At 44.0% G+C, this 18,302-nt stretch overlaps 1 protein-coding gene and 2 pseudogenes across 1 annotated transcript in view; all 3 read left to right on the top strand.

Moving 5' to 3' along the window:
• The window catches only part of LOC125542949 (disease resistance protein RPP13), a 166,634-nt gene that overhangs the window by 146,398 nt on the left and 1,934 nt on the right, over positions 1 to 18,302 (top strand). The window lies entirely within an intron of this gene.
• On the top strand, positions 4,670 to 9,055 carry LOC147988447 (uncharacterized; annotated as a pseudogene).
• LOC125532542 (disease resistance protein RGA4-like) lies at positions 15,504 to 17,073 on the top strand (annotated as a pseudogene).

The following is an 18,302-nucleotide window of genomic DNA, read 5'->3' as shown; positions in this document are numbered from 1 at the left end:
CGTACGCTGGTCACCGAGCGCTTAACACTGGTGGGCCGCTGCTCCCGGAACTAATTCCGATGTTTCCTATGACTTGGGCCAAATGGGCTAGGTTCATGTCTGGAGGGAGAGGCCGCTACTCCGGAGACAAAATCCAAAGCCGCTCGTTCACCACGACCTTGACTTTCCCTAAAAGAAAAAAAAACTCAACCTTGACCTTACCTCGAAAAAAAAACCTCGACCTTGACCTCTCATCTCAATCCACCTCGACCTATCCTCTCCGGAAACCCTGCACATGCCGCCACGCCGCCATTCCCTCCGGCTCTTCGGACCTCGCCCCATGCAGCCGTCCGTGAAGTGAAACGACGCCTCCGCCATCGCCCAGCCACCGTCCTCCTTTTCCTGTCTTTCCCCAAGACGAGTGCATCAGGGAGGGGTCACCGCCCCGGCGATGCCTACTCTGGCCAATATCACCCCCGCTCACCAAATCATGTGTGAAGCACAAGCTTCCGATGCCTCTGCTACCTTCCCTATTCCTGTGCGCCTCCTACTACACCAGCCATCCCAACGACCTCTTGAATACGCAGGTATTCCACCTCCACTCACCGATCTACCCGGCGGTCCAGACCCCCGCGTCGCCTCCCTGGCGGCTCGGGGGAGACAACCCTAGCCGCCGCAGCTCTCTTCCCCTCCTCCTGTCGTCCCAGCGAAGCTCGGGCTGACCCAAGGAAGGTGGCGGCAGGGCAGCTTTGGGCGCGGGGCACGGGCGCGAGGTGCTGTGCTGCAGCGAGATGTCATCCAGATCTACGCGGCGACGCGGCGGAGGCATGGAGCTGCGGGCGGCGGTGCCGCGGCAGGGCTCCGCGCCAGGAAGCTGGGGCGGCGGCCCCAGGGGCTCTCGACGGTGGCGCCGCCGCTACGGCTGCGGGGGCAGCGTGGTGGCCGCCCGTGATGCCTGCTCGCGACGATTCGGGGCGTCCCCTGCTTAGATCTGGTCCGGCGAGGGTGGTGGTGGCCCGGGCGCTCGCCAGCGGCCCTGCTTCTCTCCTCCGGCGTGATGCTGGGATGTCGTTGGTGCGGCGGGCGTGGTGGATCTGGAGGTGGTCCAGATCGATGGCTGGCGGTGTTGCTGGGGGCGCGGGCAGCGGGCGGCCTCTGGCCTGGAGCGGCCAGATCCGGAATTTGGCGTCCGGAGGCCCGGAGGTGGGTCGGCCGACGACTGTCTGCAGTCGGGTTGCTTGGTGGCTCCTTGTGGGGATGGTGGTCCGCGGTGGCATGGTCGGGGCAAGGCCTTCGGGTTGCTCTGGCTTGCGTGCCGGCGGCGCTTCGGCTGGTTCTTGGGCGGTGTAGCAGGTGGCGTCTGCTGCTCCGGTTTGGTGGTGGTGTGTTGGAGACGCCGTCTCCGGCATAGGTGCTCGGCTCCCTGACGAAAGTCATGCTCGACTTCGGTCTGGGCTGGTGGCGAATGATGCCTTCGGGTGTGATTTTGCCTTGTTGGAGGCGCCATCGAGGGGATCCGACACCTCTCCCTTCTTCGAGTACTTGTCTCCCGGTGAAAACCGTGTGTAATGGTGGCGCCATTGGCGTCATTACTTTGTTGAAAGCATTGCCTTGGAGCCAAGTTGGATGCTCGGAACACTTGATAGTGGTGGTGCGGTGGATCTGAAGTGGGCAGCGTTTTGGTGTGCTTGGTGCCATTGGTGGTGCATCCGTCTGGGCTGGTCGTTGGTCGGCAGGAATGCGGCAGGAGCTCCCCTCGGTGATATGTCCGTCGGGGGCGATGGTGGTGGGCACTTGGTGCGCACACGACATGCTTGTGGCGCCAGGCGAGTTAGGTTGGGCGCCCTCTCGGGGTCGGAGAGGCACTTGTTCGCTCCTCTTTCGTCGGACATGTCGTTTCTCTCCGGCGACGGTGATGTCGTCTTACATGCTCGTAGCTGTCTCCTGTATGTCCTGTTGTGTCCGAGCCTAGGTGTGGTGTACTCTTTGTAAAGGTTTTAGCTTGGTTTCCCTTAATTAACCGAGCATCGATTTCTTTACCGCTTCTTCTAATCAATCGAAATACACAGCTCTCCTACGTCTATTTCAAAAAAAAAACTCACCGATCTATCCGTGTCCGGATTTAACATACCTGCTCGTATGTTTGTGTGATGTTTGCCATGTCATTTTTTTGTGCAGGTAGCAAGGTGAAACTCGACCGCGAAGTACATGGAATTTTGGTTTCGGATATATGTTCACAATACTACTCCATCACTTCTAATGTTTCGAGATACCAGTTTTATATAACTGTTCGTTCATGCAGAGGTAGAATTTTTTCGAACATTAAAATAAGATCAAAATTGTATATAGTTGAATGGATAAATGGCACTATAAAACTCTTCAAATTTTCTGCAATGACGACCCTTTGTTCAGTGAAATAAGTTAACATGTAATACTGCTTTTGGTTTCTTAACATTCACTTTAAATAGTTTTAGATTGGTGAGTAAGTTGTGGTTGATTTCTGTTTTTTATTTCTACAGATTTTTGTAATAGTCGACACTCAATTCTTTCTTTTGTGCACACATCATGTGCCTGAAGTTGTGCAAGCAACAAGAAAAATAACCAACTATCTAGACTAATGGAGCATTTCACACCACAGTTTTGCAATGTTTCTGCTTTACAAAGAGCAATAAACAAAGACGCAGAACGGTAAACCTGGCATGGCCACTGACCACTAATTTCCTGCCGAGATGATTTTTAATATGTTTGTTAACTCAGTGCTAAATTTATGAATGTAGACTCGAAACTACTTTATCCTGCTCATCCATGCATTGACCAATTTCCGGAAGAGGAGATTAATAAGATGCCATTGTGTAAAAAAAACCTTGATAGCTCTTTGAATCGATATAAGTAACCAACATTTTTAAGAATAACAATTAAGTTGAAGAAAAATAACTAGAAATATTTCAGATCATGTTTTATCAAAATGGGAGAGCTATTGGAATCAACAATTGTAGTACAACTCTTAGATAGAGGAAAATGATGAGGTACAGTTTTGGTTTCTGCTTTGACATATTAAGGACACTGATTTTACACCTTCGCTTGTTTGTTCCAAACCGTCAGACTTGGGAGCCATGTTATTACTTGTTAGTGATTATACTGTGGAACTGTATCCAATGACTAATTTTTCTCCGTGTGTAAATATGTCTTCGAAACATCTTTTCTTTTCACAATGCAGACTTGGAAAAATATGTGTTCCTTTTAATTTACATATGTTCTGCTAGATTCCTTAATTATCACCACTCATCTTAGAAAATACAAGAAATATCTGTAATTCTGCATTTAGATTACCTGGAGCTAAGACACGTATGCGACATGCAGGTATTGTGAGAACATTTCCGTTTTTTGTGCAAAGGAGATGTGTGGGCTGAAGTAAGTAGTACCATCTATTTCCTTCAATTAGTAGAGTCTGATGCGTTGCAGGAATTGTAAAAAAAAATGGTTGCCATTTCTTCATTTTTATACTATAATACAGCAACAACAGAATTACATAAAGCCTCGCCTCAGGATTTAGATATTTGTTTTTAGGGAGAACAATTAGCTTTGGTTTGACAACGAATAGATATGTAAATTCAATGTGATTCGCCTTAGAATGAACATTCCCTTGTGATTCTTAAGATCTTTGGATGAATGGATCTTGATAGTGGTCTTTAGGTGTTCACATTATATATGCTTTTGTTCTTCGGCACCTAACAAGTATGAACATAGGGCATGCAGCTTCCAACTATTACTTCGTAATACGCTTATTATGATGTGTACAAATTACATCATTGTTTAGGACCTAATAAGTATGAACATAGGGCATGATAGGTTTATGTCAAGTCTTTAGTTTAGTCTGCACATCTGTTCAGTTTTTTGTTCATCAGATTGATGATGTAGATTTAAGTGCTTGTGATCACTATGCATCTACTTAAAAAAAGTACCATTAACTCTGCAAGTTGTTGTCATCATATCATTATTTTCTGCAGTTTCTTTTAGCCTTGCACATAATTAAGTTTGTAATTGTTGGTGTGAGTTGGAATTTATATATCTGTAAGAGGGCTGGAGTGTAAAATGTACAAATAATATAGATAGAGAATAGAGAGATGGATCGAGAAGAGATCCAGAAAATTCCCCATCCATCGCCTCTGCCTCTCTCTCTCTCTCCGTTCTTCCACCTAGCTCACTCAAATCTGCATCATTTTCGTATGAGATTCAATATGGTATCAGAGCAGGTTCGTTCCTGTGTGTTCCACCTGAAATTTTGAGCGAAGATTGGCCGCTGACGAGGTGCTGTGTCGCCGTACTCTGGAGCTTGCGGTCGCTGTAGTCGTGTGTTGTGGTGTGGTCTCTCCGAATCCCCGTCTTCATCCCTACTGCAGTCCGCCGTCCGACCCGGCCATAGGTCTGCAGCGCTGCTCCGGTTTGGTGAGTGGTTTGCGGAAAAGTCAATTTCATCCCCAAAGTGCCATCGTTCTTCCTGGTACCTATCACGCCAATAGCTAGTTCATCTCCAAGTTTGTTTTTTGGATGCTATTCTCCTGCGTGAGATCTCCATTACAAGCAGTGGAGAGGCCAAATTAAATCAGGCTCATGTACTACAGCAAGTAGCACCTTGCGTGGTGAGTCTTACAATTGTTGAGTGTGCTTGGGGTGTGCTTTTGCATTGAAAATGTCAGAACAATCTAAAGACAAGTCAGGGGATGCAAGTATAGAAAAAATGTATGAAATTTTCAGTAAATTGCTTGAGCAGCAGCAGCTTAAAGCAGTCCCAGAGACAGTTAAGTATGCCCTGGAACCAAATCCAGTGAGGTTGTCAGGTCCTGGCAACTATGTCAGTTGGGCACGCCATGCTCAATTGATACTGAGTTCCCATGGCTATGAGTACCTGCTTGTTGATGATGAAGAAAAGCAGAAAAGTGGTGATACTCACACAAGACAGATCAATGATAGAGTTCTAGTATGGCTGTTAGGAAGCATGGATCCAATTGTGCGACAACAGGTCGAAATAATGTCATCTGTGTCTGAAGTGTGGACCGCCTTGGAGAACCAATTCGCTGGGAAATCAAACAAAATGCAGGCAACCCGCATTATGGAGGAATTAACTCATCTAAATCAAGGCACAAAGTCTGTAACAGAGTACGCTGGTGAATTGAAACGGTTGTACAGGGACCTACACTACTATCATCCTTTTCAAGCAGTTGACAAGAGAGATCTAGCCATTCATCACAAATGGTTTGAGACGATTGTGGGCAAGCTGTTTCTAGATGGACTAAACCTGGAGCTTAACCTTCGGTGACAACTTATATTCTCTCAACCAGAATGGCCAAGTCTCGATGATATTATTTCCAGTGTGCTTGAGGAAGAAACTCGGTTGGCTCAACCTAAGGAGGATGATCTGAAATGTGCAGATGACCGTGCGGCTTTATCTATGCAATACCGCCGTACTCCCAGGCCCTTTGGCAAGATAGACAAAAACAAGTTGCTTTGTGATCATTGTAAAAGAAAAGGACACACAGAGGATGGGTGTTTTGAGCTGCATGGATATCCATCTTGGTGGGAAAAAGGAAAACCTCGGATAGGGGGAGTTCAATGTGTGAATAGAAGGCAATCTAACCACACCACGTCTCTACGGGGGCCACCAGTGGTAGATGTACGAGCTCTTGAGGAGTTCAACTCCAAGCTTAAACTCTCAGAAAGCTCATCTTCCTCGCAAGGCACCTCTAAGGTTGATTCCAATCTAATTGCCACTTCTCACCAAGGTATGAACCTTTATCAAGCGAACACTACCACCAAATCAAAACCTTGGATTATTGATACAGGAGCTACAAATCATATGACAGGGGATTCAGACCTGTTTGTATCTTATACACCTTGTTCAGGTAAAGACAAGGTTCGTGTAGCGGATGGATCCATGGCATCTATTGCAGGACGAGGATCCATCTGGTGCACCAAGTCATTGTCTTTACCTCATGTTCTACACGTTCCCAAGTTCCCAGTGAACCTATTATCTGTTAGCTCTATGAATAAATCTCATGGTTGTAGAAGCTGGTTTGATCCTACGTGTTGTGCTTTTCAGGAGCTAGGGACTGGGACCGAGCATGAAGGACTTTATTATCTTGATGATGGAACTGATGAAGTGGCTTTTGTATCATGTTTGTCTTCCTGTCAAGAGTTATTGTTGCATCACCGCAGGCTTGGGCATCCTTCTTTTGCTGTTTTATCCCGTGTTTATCCTGCTTTATTTAAGTTATGTCATAAAGAGGCTCTGGTATGTGATGCTTGTGAGCTAGCTAAACATACTAGGGGCTCTTATCCTAGTATTGGTCTTAGAAGTGAAAAACCATTTGAAAGAATTCACTCCGATGTTTGGGGACCCTGTGAAGTTCACTCAGTGTCTGGGCACCGGTGGTTTGTCACCTTTATTGATTGCTTTAGTCGGTACACTTGGCTCTATCTTCTGAAGCATAAGAGTGATGTATTATCTGTTTTCAAAGACTTGTGTGCCCTTATTAAAAATCAGCATGCAGCTACTGTTAAAATTCTACATACAGACAATGGTACAGAATATGTCAATCATGAGTTTGAATTGTTTCTTGCTTTGAATGGCATTGAACATCAGACGTCATGTGTTAATACACCAGAGCAAAATGGTGTTGCTGAACGTAAAAATAGGCATTTGCTCGAAGTTGCACGTTCATTGATGTTTACAATGAATGTGCCCAAATTCCTTTGGGGCGAGGCAATTAAAACTGCAACTTACTTGATAAATCGCATGCCTCTTCGTGTTTTAGGTTACAAAACTCCTGCTGAATGCCTTTTAAATTCTAATGAATTTGTGGTTCCTCCAAAAGTCTTTGGGAGTGTTTGTTTTGTGCATGACTATAGAAATTCAGTACGGAAACTAGATCCTCGTGCTCTTAAATGTGTGTTTATGGGTTATTCTCCCTCAAAAAAGGGCTATAGATGTTGGTGCCCTTCAGAGCATCGTTTTTTTGTGAGCATGGATGTAACTTTCCGTGAAAATGAACCATATTATGAATCAAATGTTGAGTCTGGTATTTCGTTGTCACCACCTGATGAGCAGCAAGAAAGAGTAAATGAAGGGCCTGTCCTTGTTCTTGCTCCCACTTCTGGTGATCCTCTGTCTACTAATAGCACTCGAAATCAGGGGGAGGAAAATGATGGTGTTAGTGATGATAACTCTTGTCATGGAGACGAGGATGATGGCATAGGACACTTATCATTTCCATCTCAAGATGAGGAGTCTCAAATGCGTGAGGACCCAGGTACCAATACTATCCCTTCTGATTCCGTAACTCCTACGAGTACATCAGGGCAGAGTGATAATCAACCTTCTACTCCTGTAGACACTTTACCTATTGCCTTACGAAGACCAACTAGAACCCGAAATGCACCAGGATATCTTAAAGACTACAAACATGATATAGCCAATTACATCTCCTACAAATATTGTAGTCCGTCCCTCCAAACTTTTATTGCTTCTCTAGATCTTACTTCCATACCAAAAGACTGGAAAGTTGCCTTGAAAGACCCCAAGTGGAAGGATGCAATGCTGGATGAGATGAGAGCATTGGAAAAAAATAAAACTTGGGAGCTCGTTGATCTACCTCTAGGCAAGCAACCGGTGGGATGCAAATGGGTGTTTACTATTAAGCACACACCAGAGGGTAAGATAGACAGATATAAAGCACGCCTTGTAGCTAAGGGGTACACGCAGACTTATGGTATAAACTATGATGAAACCTTTGCACCTGTGGCAAAGATGAACTCTGTAAGGACTCTCATATCTTGTGCGGTTAATTTTGATTGGAGCATCTACCAGATGGACGTAAAAAATGCATTTCTTCATGGAGATCTTCATGAAGAGGTGTATATGCAAATTCCACCAGGTTTTGATTCCAGTCGTAATACAGGAAAAGTATTACGCCTACATCGTTCCTTGTATGGGTTAAAACAATCACCAAGGGCGTGGTTTGATCGTTTTAGACAAGCTATGTTGAAAAGAGGCTATCGACAGAGCAACGCTGACCACACATTATTCTATAAACATGCTAATAACAAGGTAGCAATCCTGATAGTTTATGTTGATGATATTGTGATGACAGGCAATGATACCGAGGAAATTGTTGGCCTGAAGCATCATCTCGCACAAGAATTTGAAGTGAAGGATCTAGGACACTTGAGGTACTTCCTTGGCATAGAAGTCTTGCGTGGTCCAAAAGGTATATTTCTGACACAAAGGAAGTACATCTTAGACCTGCTCAAAGAAACTGGCATGTATGGTTCAAAACCGGCTACTACTCCCATTGAACAGAATCACAAATTAAGTAGTGATTTAGGGAATCCGGTTAATAGAGAACGCTATCAGAGACTTGTGGGTAAGTTGATTTATCTTTCCCACACTCGTCCCGATATTGCATTTGCCGTAAGCGTTGTGAGTCAATTCATGCATAACCCAAGAACGGCTCGTCTGGATGCTGTTAATAGAATCCTACGGTACCTTAAAGGGTGCCCAGGAAAAGGTCTTCTCTACACAAAGCAAGGGAATTTACAAGTTGAGTGTTATACAGATGCGGACTGGGCTGGTTCTCTAGATGATCGGCGATCCACTTCTGGTTATTGTGTATTTGTTGGGGGAAATTTAGTCTCTTGGTGAAGTAAAAAACAAAATGTGGTAGCTAGGTCAACTTCCGAGGTTGAGTTTAGATCCATGGCACATGGCCTATGTGAGCTATTATGGCTGCAGATTCTTCTAACTGAACTAAGGTTATGTCAGAGTAAGCCTTTGATGCTTTACTGTGACAATAAAGCAGCAATTGATATTGCGAATAATCCAGTGCAACACGATCGTACTAAACATGTTGAAGTTGACCGTCATTTCATCAAAGAGAAACTAGATAGAGGAGTGGTTTGTATGCCATATGTGACTTCAGCAAATCAGGTAGCAGATGTTCTAACAAAAGGTCAACCAGAAAAGTTGTTCTCTATCTTTTGTAACAAGATGGGTCTATCTGATGTGTTTGCCCCATCTTGAGGGGGAGTGTTGGTGTGAGTTGGAATTTATATATCTGTAAGAGGGCTGGAGTGTAAAATGTACAAATAATATAGATAGAGAATAGAGAGATGGACCGAGAAGAGATCCAGAAAAATCCCCATCCATCGCCTCTGCCTCTCTCTCTCCAAATTCTTTCTTGATCTGCACACGCATTGACAACCTCTAGTGCACCAGCTTCGATCTGTATGAAGTCATAGCCCATGGAATATGCTACAATTAATCCATTTTTCATTGCTATTGCTTCCGCTGTTACTGCATTAGTAACATAAGGGATTGTAGCACATCACGCCGCCAATAAGGTACCATGTTTGTCATGGGTTACCGCCCCTGTCGCACCTCTTCCTTCATCCCCATGGAAAAAATCTCATCATTCACCTTGACAAACCCAATTGGCGGTTTGTTTCATTTCAGATCTGATGGAATGTCAGCCCCTGTTGCAGTTTCCACCTAGCTCACTCAAATCTGCATCATTTTCGTATGAGATTCAATAGTAATGTACACTGCGAGTTGAGGCTTTATTTTCCTTCCACAATCCTTTTTGCACTTTCATGGCTTATTAAATGCTGATGTTATAGAGTAATGATAAAATTTATGAGATGCTAGAAAAATCTTTATAGGTGGTAGGGGTCGGATACTATTGGATGTATTAACAGCAGAAGCTTTGTCTTTAAGGTTCGGCCTACCCCTTGCACAGAAGGTGGGATGCAATTGTCTTGTCGTTAACTCTGACAATATGGAGGTGATTGACACAACGAAAAATGAAGGACATTCAACGGGAGCGGCGACAACCGTGTTCGATGATTGCTATTTCTTAGCTTGTGATTTTCCTCTTGTTAGGTTCGAACATTGTAATAGGGAAGCTAATAAGGCGGCTCACGAACTTGCTAGGCTAGCGAAAGTTTCCATCACTAGGGATTGGTTTGAGGAATGTATGAGTGATATTGTACCTTTCCTAATCGAGATGTAATAATTACTTCTAATTAATAAAGTTGATGTTTATTTCAAAAAAAGATAACCTTACCAATATAGAAGATGTTGCGTAAAAATGATCAATATTTTGTTTGTGTACGAGAATTTGATCAGAGTTTCAATTAGTGTTTCACTTACTGATATGAGTTCAGTTCTTTCTTGCCTTTGCATATTAATTAATCACAATTCTTATTATTCCATTGGAAAAATGGACGGGCGCAGCAACGCGCGCAGTCATGGTCTAGTATAACCTAACAATACACATGACATGTGTGTAGTACACAATAAATATGAGTCAAACCAACTGCATCAATGTGTTCCTGTTTTATGTACCTCCCTAGTTGTCTTCTTCTCCCACATTTCCAATACCCCTGATATTCCAGAAGAGAGCTGTCGTCTTTTCTTCATTGTTATTTTCTTGCTCCCTTTTCTAGCACTCGATCTCTTTGGTTTCCCTTTCCTAGTGGTACACTCTTCATTCAAAAGATATCATCCTCTCGGTCACTATGTTATCCACCAGGTTGGTTTTCATTGACAGCCCCTGAACGCTCCACCAGAACTTGCTTATTTGCCAGCTCCTCTGCTGGCTTTTCCCCCTCTACATTCTCTTCTTTTTCGTATACGTCCACGAGTTTCGCGTGAACAATCTCTTGCGCATGAATAGAATTAAATTGTGCAACAGCCTTCCCTGCCTCGGTTCGAAAGATGCAAATTTGGCAAATTATTCAAGGGAGTGAACAAATTACTTGGAGCTGCATCTTTTGCCGCTACACGTGCCTCCACCATCTGCTGGACCGTGATGCCAGGCTTAGCACACATCGACATCCTACTAGTCGAGCTGTCGCTGCCTTCCGCTTCGCAGCGGCCGCCTCCTCATGTGCCTTCCTTCCCTCTTCCTCCTCTTTCGCTGCAACCTGTTGTTCCATGGTGATTGTGTGGTCGATCTTGTTCAGCATCTGCTCTTCAGCTTGGTCCTCAGAAGGGAGCTCCTCCCTAAGCGTCGCTTTCACACCTTCATACATATACGTAGTCAGCACCAGAGCACGCCCCCAATTTATTGTTGGCGGGCAGGGATCCTGGAATCGTGCCCCTCTGCAGTTTCCTGTTCCACTGCTCTCCCTCAGCAGGGTCATTTTCCTCGCCTGACAGCTATGTTACACGCAGTTTGTTCACCTTCCAAGCTGTGATTGGTTTCCCCATTGTGGTTGCGTAACAGTTATATGGATTACTGACCAGTCCACAAGGGCCCGGGACAACAGGAGAAATGACCTCAGTTGACCCTGCAGTGTGCGTCCGGACTTGGACCATCTCCTCCTCCAGTACCACCCCTGTTGTTCTGGTTTGACTTAAATTCTGTAGTCAGTGTTAAGAAACATTTCAAGGCGTCCGCGCACTTTGATCAAACATCTGCATGCAATGTCCAATCGGATCAGCCCTTTCCAATTAAGTGATAGATCATTTGAAAAAAAATGAACCACCAACACACGTTCATGTTTTACTCCAGAATTTTGCCATTGACTTTTGACAAAGGGGGCACCTTAACAGTTCAGAGCATAGTTCCAGACTCTTGATGAAATACAACTGCAAAGTCATGGTCGAGAAGCAAGATGTCTAACCTGCCAATCACATTTATCGTCCACCAATCCTTCAAATCATTTTCAGTTTGACCACACGTTGCACTCCCCTTCAGGATCTAGATAATTGCAGTGTTCATAGCATATCAGTAGAGTTCGCAACCTCTGCAACTACAGTCATGGAAGATCGAGACAATTAGTGGAAATATGCCCTGGTTTCTTGCGCTAATAACACAAGGGCATCTCCAAGGGCAAACCTCAAACGGACGCCCCTATTTACCCGCATGTCTGGACAACATATATGTACAACTCTAATATTAGGAATGTGCTGCTTGGTAAATATTTGTTTGTTAAATTTCACATCCTTTTGTTGAGTATACTTTTCATGAAAAATATGTGTCCTTCCTTGTATTCTTTTCCTATTCAACTGTGGTTTTGTTATGGAGGCAAGTTCAACAAAATGGTTCTGGACGCATGTTTAGCGGTTTGCTGAACCTAGTATGATGAGTTGTTCTTTGGCTGTGTTGGGTTTGGTAATCAATCTATAAATTCACTATACTCCCTAATTTTTATGGCCTCGCAATCAATTGAGGTCTCCAATCTAGAATTGGGTCATCCAATTTTGAATGGGTCAATAATTTTTCAAAGAGCTCTCTCATTTAATTTTTAATTTACTAATTTTCTAGGCCTCACAATCAATTGATTTCCAATTTAGAATTAGATCACCCATTAATTATGCTCCATAGTTTTGGAGCTCTTCCTTCGATTGAGGTATTCAATTTCAGATTTGGTTCCCGATTTTGAACGGGTCGATGTTTAAGAAAAATCAATTGATGGCAACCGACTCATAAAAGCATATCGGTTACACTTACCTCTCACCACCTAGAAAAAGGAAACACCAATATATTATACTGTAGCACCAGTAATTCTTTTGATTCAATATGCTCCCTAATTTTGGAGCTCTTGCGTTCGAATGAGGTATTTAATTTTGGATTTGGTTCACCATTTTGACAGGGTAAACAAATATTCAAATAAATCGACAGCAACCAGCCTATATAAACATATCAATCCCGTGCACCCTCTCACCACCTAGAAAAAAGAAACGCCAATATGTGATACTGTAACACAAATATAATACATGCAACCACTGATGTAGAAAGTTTCTCCACATAAGTATGGGTTGGTTAGCAGATAACATAAAATCACCTCGCCAAAGACCCACCACAACACCACATTATAAATAAAAAGAAAACACACATCAACATCTCCCCCACTCGCCAAAGCAAATACTCCCTCAGTTCAAAATATAAGGTGTGTTAGTTTTTTTAAACTTCAAATTTCTTTAACTCTAACCATGTTAAGAGCCAAAAACTTTCGACATCCACAATACTAAATAACTAAATATGAAAATTCATTTCATGACGAATCTAATGATACCGATCTGATATTATGGATATTGATATATTTGTCTAAAAATTTGGTCAAACTTAAAGAGGTACGACTTTTTGAAGACTAATACACCTTATATTTTGAAACACATGGAGTAGAAAATTTATGAAAACCCAACAACATCAATGGTGCAGCAAATCTTGACCAACCCTTCGTTTATACTGAATACGAGGATCCCAAAAGTAGCACAAAAAACACAGCTGCTAATCCCTCTAATGTACCAAATGTATCTCCTCGGTCATTTTTTTGTTCTTATGATTCGGTAGTTGTCCTCGATCATTTGTTTGTTCTTATGTGTTACATGTTGTTGATAGATATGAATTTCAGGTCATGTGGGGCCATAGCTTTCCATAAATGTATGGTCTTGAATTTTTTTGAAATATATTTGTGTATATGCAGTTATGTGTTTATTGTATTTTTCTCACAATTTGCTCCTATTTGTTTATAGGGTGTGTTGACATCATAGTCAACCAGCATTTTATAAAACCTCCGTCGTCGGGATTAGCCATTGGATATTCATCTGGTGCCTATACAAATAAACTAAAAATATAGAACAATGATTTTTTTTTAGAAATGGAGGATGACCCCCGACCTCTGCATCTGGGCGATGCATACGGCCACTTTGTTAATTATTCTCACAAGACCTTACAAAGTAATACAACAGTAAGACTAGAGCCGCCGTCTAAGCAACAAACTGTCGCTACACCTATCCAGTTGATGAAGGGGCGCAGATAGCCTGGGCCTAATACCAAACAGACATCGCAGCCAAACCTAACATCTAAGACCTAAGGACCCATCCAGGACGCCTGTCGGGCATGGGTCTCGCCGGTCCGGCGTGCTCTCAGAGGCCGCCGCCGCCAACTGCCCTCGCTCCATCTTCAGAACTGTACTGATGCATCAACCTTGCTCGGTCTAGCTATCGTCGACGCCACCACGGCGCCCAACGGTACCTCCTCCCTGCGCGCAAACAGCTGAGCACGTCGCGGTCGCCGCTGATACACCTCAGCACCATGCTGCCAAGTACCACCAGCCGACACAGCTTGAAGTCTTTGGAAGATCTGTCGTGCGTAGAACCTGCCGACCAGGCATGACTCAGCGTAGATCCTGTCGGCCAGGCATGACTTGACAGCTCCACCGAAGCTCCGTGCAAGACAAAGCCGCTCCACCTCCCGCCTCTGTCTTCCAGCGCTGCTCCACAAACGATGCTCCTAAGAGACAGACGGCACTGTAGTACCGCCATTGTTCGATCTGGAAGACCATATCCTAGGGTTTCCCCCGAAGCAGCATGAGTGGGTTGACAACGGTTACACGACGATGCCTTCATCAAGGTAACGACGCAAAACGCCGCCATCGCCCGCCAACGGCTCGGTTTTCACCGGCAACTATGTCTCCCCGACTCGTAGCCGAGACTAGCTGACGGATCTCGAGATCCGATCACCCAGCCGCAGGCCGATCACCTCTGACGGAAGAGATGACCACCACTGCCGACTGCACCGGTTAGAACAGATCTGACGGAGGTGCCGCCTACGCGACCACCAGGCCCTCCACGCTGCCGCCGCCGATCCAAAGGCAGATGGCGCGCCGCCGCCGTCGCCGACCGCAGTGCCGCTGCCGCGCGAACAGGGCTGGTCGCCGCGCCTACAGCCCGCGCCGCCTCCGACGCCGCCGCGCCACAGCCATCGCCGTTGCCGATCGGATCTGAGGCGCCTCCACATGATTCGGGGATCCGCACAACCCCAGATCCACGGGAGAGAGGTGATGTCCTCCGCCACCGCCGTCGGCCCCCGGGATTAGACCGGCGGCGTCCCCCGGCGGCGGCGGAGGGTGGGGAGGAAGGAGTATGCGCCCCCGGCGGCTGGGTAGGGAGCCGCCCGAGCCGCCCTAGCGGGGACGACGCGGGGGCCGTGCATGAAATAATAAGGGAAAAAGGGAATTGAGTTTAAATTATATAAAATATTGTGCAAGTAGGAAAAAATAAAATAAAGACAAATATACAGCGAGATATAAAAAAAATTGTTGCATGCATAAATCTTGAACCAAGGATCAGGCTTATCCTCTGGCTATGGGGGACATCGACTTAGCAGTAGGACATCATATATTTATAAATATATATACTTTCCTATCTAAATTACTGAATTAAGACTTTCAGACCAATACGATCCCTTGAATTACGATCTGAGCTGCACTCTAGGGAAGATTTTATAGTTTTAAAATGTAAGCTTATAGCTAAAGAATGGGAAAAAAGGTGTGGAACACTTTCAAGGTTTAACACGCGACCAGCTATCATCCTAGGAAGCAGCACCTAATCATTGCTTGCTTGTGTCTAGGATTCGCAAGATGGAACAGATTTAACGGAGGCGGGGTGTAACTCAAATGTGAACACTGATAGTAGTGACAACTCTGCCAGTAGGAAAATGCTCAATCGCACAGAGACAATGCTAGTAGCTTTTAAGGAATCTCAGCTCATCGGGCAAGAGAATGAAAAATCAGATATTCTCAAGCTAATTGCAAATGAAGATAGCCGGCAATGTGAGGTGATCTGTCTATGGGGAATGGGTGGTGTTGGAAAAACCACAATAATCAGAGATGTCTACCAAAGCCAAGAACTCATTGGCAATTTTGAGAAGCGTGCTTGTGTCACAATTATGTCCTTTCAATCCTCAAGTGCTCCTAAAAAACTTAGCTATGCAGTTGGAATGCAAGGAGTTGGACGATTTGGTCAAACTATTAGAATTGAAGAAATACTTGATTGTTCTCGATGATCTGTTATCCACCACAGAATACGCTATAATACCATATTTTCCTGCAACTGAAGCATCAAGCCGGATCATACTCACCACAAGGATAATGTTTGAAGAATTCTAAACATGAGAAAATGTATGAGCTCAAAAGTCTGGGACATAGCGACGCACGTGACCTCTTCATTGAAAAGGTACAGATAGTGTGTGGTCTTGTAGTCCATTTGCTTGAATTTTAAGAATGCATATTTATCTTTTAGATTTAACAACGTGTGGTTGGGCTACAATGCATATAATTGATTCAAATACTTACAATCTTAATTGTATCAATTTCAGGTATTTGACAGGACTACGAATTTGTATGAGCAGTATCCTGAGTTGGTTGAACAAGCAAACCTGGTCCTAAAAAAATGCAAGGGCGCTTGCAATAGTCACCATTGGGGGCTTTTTGGCAAACCAACCAAAAACTGCGGTAGAATGGAGGAAATTGAATGAACATATTAGTGCCGAGTTGGAGATGAATCCAGAACTTGGGACCATAAGAACTATCCTTATGAGAAGCTATGATGGCTTACCTTATCATCTCAAGTCTTGTTTCCTGTATCTTCCCATATTCCCTGAAGACTACAGGATTGGACGGGGACGGTTGGCACGTCGGTGGAGTGCAGAGGGATACTCAAGGGAGGTGCACGGCAGGTCTGCGGAGGAAATAGCGGGTAGCTACTTCATGGAGCTTATAAGCAGGAGTATGATCTTGCCATCTCAACAATCAATTTGCAGTACAGAAGGAATTGATTCCTGCCAAGTCCACGACCTCATGCGTGAAATCAGCATGTCGAAGTCGCTGGAAGAAAATCTTGTTTTTACACTAGAGCAAGGCTGCAGTGTAAACACCCAGGGCATAGCATGGCACCTTGCTATAAACGGCAATTGGGAAGGAGACAAGACTGAGTTTGAGAGCACAGTGGACATGTCCCGTGTACGATCAGTAACAGTTTTTGGCAAGTGGAAGTCATTTTTCATTTCTGATAAGATGAGTCTTCTGCGAGTATTGGACCTCGAAGACACCACAGGTCTTTATGATCATCACCTTCAGCATATCGGGTGGTTTCTTCACCTAACATACCTTTCTCTAAAAGGATGTGATGCTATTTTTCACCTTCCAGATTCGGTGGGTGATCTGAGAAAACTCGAGACACTAGACATCAGAGGTACCAACATATTGATGCTGAAGATGTCCGATAGATATTTGGTGGCATCCCGCTGAAGATGTCTTGTTTACAAAAGGATAAGTAGGTATGCAATGTACCCATTCAGGGTGCAGTCACCATGTCTTCTGGATGGACACAAATTGCACAAATTCGGTGGCATCAGGGGAATCATTTGAAGTTTTTCCCTAACCGAGGATGCAACAAAGTAATCATCACTCTAACACAAAGTGACATGCGGTTGGCGCGTGTTCGAGAAAAAAAGAAAGCAAACATAACTTGTTTGCATCTACCAAAGATGCTTTTTTGCAGTAGATGCACACCTTTGGATTGGCATTTTCTATACAACGAAACCCTCTATCAACTTGCTAGCGAAGTGCCAAGGGAGTAATGTAAATTGTCAGAATTTAAAGCACCCCAGATATTTTACAGCAAGCTATTTTCTTTCTGACAACAAGAAGACAGAGGCCATATACTACCATATAGGAAGTAGAAAATCAAATTACTTCTCATAGTTACTCGTAGCAGTTGGTTCATGTATTGTTAATGAATATCTCAGCTCAACCTCTTTCCGAATATCAGACATAATATAAGTCAACAATAAACACTGTGTCAAATCATTCAAAATAGGTACAGAGCCATATCAAATGCAAAATATTATTTGAGTGCAAACATCCAAACATACACACACACTTTTGGATTACAGATAAAGCAGAGGGTCTTAAGAAGGCTATCATAAAAGGTTTTTTTACATGCAACGAGGTTACTCAGAAAGTTGCCACTTATGTGATGCCAAGACCTCCTGGATCTAGTCCTTACTTTGTTAAGTGTGGCAAAAGGTTATCAAACATGAAATTCGTGATGGCACTTAAATTTTAGTTTGCACCAGATGTTCACCTCAGCGTAACATGAAAAGGTTTTCACATCAAAAATCTGTAAGCATGATTACCACAACTGAGCAGACAATTAATTGGGTTAAGATCCATTACCTGTCAGTGTTTAATGTTCTAAAAAGTACCCGTTGAACTCCTTTAGGAATATGCAAAGATTCCATCGTTTTAGCTGCAATAATAGATCAACTCAATACGCAGATTCCATGTATAATTAAACAGATATTAAGGTATTAATTCAGACTTCGTCAAACATCAATTAGACAAGTTTGACTTCTTGTTGTCAGTATTCTTGATTCTTTGACACATTTCCTTGGTGATGTACCTCACCGTTCATAGACTCATGCTTTTCCTAAAACTTGTGTAAGATTTGGCCACCTATTTGTGGGGCACAAAAG

Source organism: Triticum urartu, chromosome 1A, assembly GCF_056163025.1.
Source record: "Triticum urartu cultivar PI428250 chromosome 1A, HENAU_Tu73, whole genome shotgun sequence".
NCBI lineage: Eukaryota > Viridiplantae > Streptophyta > Magnoliopsida > Poales > Poaceae > Triticum > Triticum urartu.
This window is presented reverse-complemented; position numbering and strand designations above follow the sequence as displayed.